We start from the raw sequence: 5,844 nt of genomic DNA, 5'->3' as shown, positions 1-5,844 counted from the left end.
GTAAGTATTTTTTTTTTAAAGTTACATTTTTTAATTAAAGGAAAAACATTTTAACTATTTCTCAACCTTTTTTATAAACATTTTAAAGTACTTTTAAAATAATTTTGATCTAATTTTTTCACGTTATATTTTATAATTTAAAGTTGTATAAATCCATCTTTATAAAAAAAGTATTAGTTGAACGAAGCCTCAAGATTTGTTTAAAACTTAAATTTCAAGATTGGTATATAATCTCTTAATTATTTACCAATCTTAGATTCTAAGTTTTGTGAATTTGGATTGTAGGTCAATTGATAACAAGTTTATTTCATCTTACTTCTGTTTCATAATATAGTAGTTCACAAAAATTTATATGTGTGACACGGGATATTGAGTATTGGAAAACTTAAATAAATACTTTTAAAATTTTATTTGTCATTTTTTGATTTAATATTTGATATTCATATGAAACTATGTGTCGAATAATTTAAATAATTTAATAAGTGTTTTTTAATTTTTTACTTTGAGATATTTTATAAACATTTTTGAATAAATCTAATATGTCTAAAAGGATTAAAGACATGAATTTTATTTATTTATTTTAAAATAATGAAAAATATGATGCAATGGATGAAACAAATCTTAGACAATATTGACTATTAAAAAATTAGTTGCTTGTGACACTAGTATTTTAAAACCACTCCGAGGGAATTGGAACTAATTTTACAATGTAAAACTTTTACGATTTTATTAACTCTGTGTATAGATACATAATACACAAATATAATAGAGGTTAGAGTTTCAATCACATTTTCTTTTAACAAAATATATAATATTCATTCTTACTTGAAATTCATGACTCAAAAACTCATATTTGGTACATGATGAATGAATTAGTTTACATGATATATTGTTGGGGACATGCATATAGTTGGTGGTGTTTATCCGTGAGTCTAATAGTCATCACATTTACTGCATGAAAATAGAAAATAAAAAATAAAAAAATTATATATGATTTATCTAATATTCAAAATTTTATTTTTAATTTAATCATTTTTTATGGGTTTATTAAATTTAAACCTAGTCATATATAACTTTTTCTTATTCCTTAGTATATTAAATATTAAATTTTTAGCACAAATTTTAACCAAAAATAAAAAATTTCATTGTATGAATACAAAATTAAATTCTTGTTCAAAAATAATTAAAATTGATATTTGGTATGAACAATACTTGATACGTTTTAAACTCTTAAATTTGATTACAAGAATATTGAAATTTTAGATTACATGTTCTTAAGTTTCTATACAACTTTCAAAATTCAAAATATCAACACTATAATATTGAACATAATCGAACATATAATATTTTACTGATCAAAGAGTACATGTGTGCATGTCCCCCTGTAAGGACATGAATATTTAGAGATTTTAGTAGATATATTACGTTGTATGTGGTTAGGGCTTACCCACAACGGCGAAAAGCCATATATGATGGTATGTTTTGGTGGTTTATAAGACCTGTTCATGTGAGGTGAGAGACTCAGTATGTATTGTGGTGCTTTAAGGGAACATTTTTATAGTCTGATGTGTATCAACTAAGATATGTCCTTTCTCCCGTTGGGAGAGAAGTATATATAGGGGCCTTTAGGCTTAAGGTTTAGTTAGAGGTAGCAACCGCTTCGGTTCTGGGGGGACTGTTGACTATCTATTTCTTAAAGAGATGTGGTATGACTCCTTCTCACATAACTACCGATGGACAATAGTGAAATACATGCCATATGTTCCGTGTGGATATCGCCTAGGTGGGATCACTCTAGGCACGGACTCTAGAGTCACCCTTGTTTGGGACTTCTCATAATTATAACACGACACAATCCCTTATGCAGGAGGGCTTTGTAGAAGGGAAGACTATTTTCAAGGCTTATTTCGTGTGTGAGGTATGTCCATTTGTTTGGGGTGAGTCCCTCAGCTGAAGACGACCTTTTCATTAGAGGTGAGCCCCCGCGTCTATGTTGGAACAAAATTGATCATATCCCTTATATATTAATGATAACAAAGTATTTAAAGAACAATAGAGTTTGCTAACATTTGTTCAAGTCTGCAGGATCATTAGCAGAACTCTAATAAGGTTCTGATCAAGAAAGATCATTTGAAGAGAAGCACAAGACTCAGATTCTGAGTGGTCAAAATTTGAAGTTCCAGCTTCTGAAGGAGCCTTAGACTTTAAAGAGTGAGATTCTATCTTAGACTCTAAAGATGTATCAGATTCTGCAGAAAAGTTGTACTTTTGTGTGTCATACTTTTTGAGAAGGTCAACTAGGGTTCTTAGCGCAAGACTTAAGAAGAGTTGACATGTTTTTGTTGGTCTGATCCAACATCTTGGTTGACACCCAATTCAAAAAAAGACAATTTGGATAATGTTATTATACAAAGGTTGAAGATCTTTAAAAGGATCAACTTCCAACGTCTCTCTTGAAACTTCTTCTCAACATTGCTCACTTGTACAAGTTACCTTCCAACGTCTCTTTTTCTACCTCTATAAAAGGAGTTGAATATTTGAAGGAAGATAACTAACCAACCGTCGGTAACGGCGAAAAAGTCAAAGATTGAGCTATTGATTAACTTACTCACAAAGCAAGAGTCGCCACCAAAATTTATTATTTCCATGAACTCTGATTATAATCAGATTCTGAAAGTTATAAACAACGAATCTGTCTACATCTTGGAATCAGACTCTAAAGAAGATGTTATCCATAATCAGGCTATGAGTTCTTCAAAGATCTTATTTAAACAACCAGGCTCTGAATTCAATATCCAAGCTTTAAAAGATTTTATTCAGGCTCTGAGTTTCTTAGATTTGAAATCAGGCTCTGGAAATGAAATTGGAAATTAGGCTATGGAAATTAAATATCTCACTCATCAAGACTTTAAAAGATTTGAATATCTGATCTATGGGAACTGGGGGGAGTTACCCAGAACGGTTCATAATCAGGATATATGATCTTTATCAAGTCTCAGACTCTGGGGGAGTTTCTCATACAAAGGATAAGTATTCCTTACCTTCTATTTTGAAACTTTTTCTCTTATTATATACAAAAGTGTGTCATCAAAATACATAGTTTTGTCATCATTAAAAAGGGGGAGATTGTTAGAACAAGATTTGGTTCTGCAATATATCTCTGAATTTTGATAATAACAATGAGTATGTTTGTATGAAAAATTTTGGTACTCTAATGTTTGTTGCTTTGAGCTTTTGAAAAACATGTTCTGAATCTGATGAAAGGCGTGGCCAACACATAAGAAGATACCAAGCTCCGTTTCTGCGCTACACAAGTTCTGATGAACAGTAGCACACCACTTCTAAAGACTCTGAGGTTGTGACTCTGATACGAAGTCTGAAGAAACCAATCTAAAGACCAAGTTCTGAAGACTCTGAAGACGCAGTTCTGAAGACTCTGAAGACTTGAAGCTATGAAGATTTATGTTTCTAATTACAAAGGGCACTGAAGACTAAGTGCTGAAGACTCTGAAGACGTAGCTCTGAAGACTCTGAAGATCCAAGGATTATTTTCTTTTTTCCAACTCATGCTCCTAGCCTCTTAACTTCAAGAAGAATAGAAGATAACGACATGTAGTACATAGTTTGTGGTACAAAACGAATGTTTCGCTCGACTACCATAAAAAGGACATATGCGTTCTACGATCTTGTCCCCCACTATGTTCAAGCCGCCAAACTTCTGGAGTTTCCAGATTTTCCCTCCAATGGATATATAATTATATTGGCTATATAAAGGCTTGAAGACTCAAAGAGGAAGCCACTAATTCACGATCATATACATTCTTGAATGACTGTTCATAGCTTCATTCTCTTTAAAAGTCTAGAATCTAAAAAATATTGTTTACATTCAGCTTGTGTAGAAACATTTATTTGTAAAAAAATATTATTCAAACTATTGTTTGATTGTTCCTCAAGAGACCGGTTGGTCAGAATTTCTTGAGAAGTCTAAGATTAGTGTGTCTTAGAGTTTGTCCTCAAAAGACCAGTTGGTCAGAATTTCTTAAGCTTAGGACTTGTGTGTCTTAAAGGTTGTAGTGTGTTAATCATCAGCAGTTAGCCCATGCAATTGTAATCAGTTTGGTTATAGTGGATTAAGACCTCGTTTGAGTGAGGCGAAATCATCTTGGCGGGTGGACTAGATTAGCTTGATAATTTTCAAGTGAACTAGTATAAACATACCTTGTTCTTTCCTTCTTGTAATCTATTGTTATTATCAAGAGTGGAGTCTTTGTTGCTTTAAAGAGGGGAGTTGCTTTTGATAAAAGCTTTGTTTTTTTAAAAACCTATTCAAACCCTCCCTTTCTAGTGTTTTTCACACGTTTACGTCTGTCATCTGAAACACCATTCGCTTCGCTTTCTTTCTTCTTGTGGAAGTTTCCAAAAGGTTTCTTCGCCCTGCCAAAAGATTCAACAACATTAGCAAATTTTCCATTCTTGACTCCCTCTTATAGTCTCTTACCAATGGTAACCAAGTCCCTAAAAATTTAAGATACACTACGAATCATCTTCTCCCAAAATAAAGGTGAAAGAGTGTTTATAAACATGCCAGTCAATTCCTTCTCGGCTAAAGGTGGCTCCACTTGAGAACCTAGCTCTCTCAAGCATTGAGCATACTCCTTGAAAGACTCTTTCTCTTTCTAAGACATGCTCTATAGTTGACGATGATCAGGTGCTTTAACACCTGTAATACGGTGGGAGAACTGACTTTTTGAAATGTTGCGGATAGCAAGAGTCGCCACCGACTTTTATTTTATCCAACTGGAAAGGCTAAAAAACAGGAAAGACCTTTGAAATATTTTGAGTTCGGGGGGTAGGTTATACAAAGGGAAGGTGTAAGCATCCTTTGTATCCATGGTTATCCATGGACTCTTAATTGCTTAACTCACTTTTTGTTTGTTTGTTTGAAAAGGGTGTAGTGTGTGATTAGAAAAGATTTGAATAAGGACTTTAACTTGTAAATAAGTGTAGCCTTTTTGAAAGTATTTTGAAAATAGGTGTAAAAAGTAATTTGAATTTGAATTGAATGTTGAGCAAGCAGTTAAGAGCTACCTACCCTAAGTTTGTCTTTCTTGTTCTTTAAGTCTTTTTGTTTGAAAGGGCTATCCATACCATAAGGAGGGTAGGTAGTCTTTTCATTGGATGTATCGGGTCATCGAGGGTCATCGTTTGCCATAAGTCTATCCATACCATATGAAAGGCAAGAAGTCTTTAGGAAAGGATGTGAATAGTCATTTGTAGGAAACCAGTAAGGATACCTTAGCAATTGAAAGGGACTATCATCAAGATCATTTATCGTAGGCAACATCGAAGGGACGAGATCTTTTTATGATGATTTTATTCGTAGGCAGCAGGCTAAGGTATCCCTACATCCGAGGGACTTGACTATTTAATCGAAAAGGCAGCATAAGAGGAATTACCCTAAAGGTGTGTGTGTGAAACAATAGTGATTGATTTATATTAATCCTGAAAATTAGGGTTATGCTATGTTGCTTTTAGTCTTGCCATACAATCCTATTCAATTGCTAACAATTATATAGTGCAGGAATTTAAAGGCAGAAAATAAAATGCAGAAAATAAACCTAAGCTATTACATGGCTTTGGGGCAGTTACATAACTGAGGAAGAATGGAGCGCGAAAGTAAAAACCCTAACTATTACAAAGCTTTGAGGCAGTTACAATAATATTAAGCAGCAAATATAATTTACCTAATTACTATTACAACCTCGAAGCAGATACAAAATTATGACAAAATGAGACGAACGAGAAAAGAATGGAAAAATACGTGGAAAAAGGTGTGTGGCAAAA

This window comes from Vicia villosa, unplaced genomic scaffold, assembly GCF_029867415.1.
Source record: "Vicia villosa cultivar HV-30 ecotype Madison, WI unplaced genomic scaffold, Vvil1.0 ctg.001901F_1_1, whole genome shotgun sequence".
Classification (NCBI taxonomy): domain Eukaryota; kingdom Viridiplantae; phylum Streptophyta; class Magnoliopsida; order Fabales; family Fabaceae; genus Vicia; species Vicia villosa.
The sequence above is the reverse complement of the archived record's forward strand: the minus strand, read 5'-3'. Positions refer to the sequence as shown.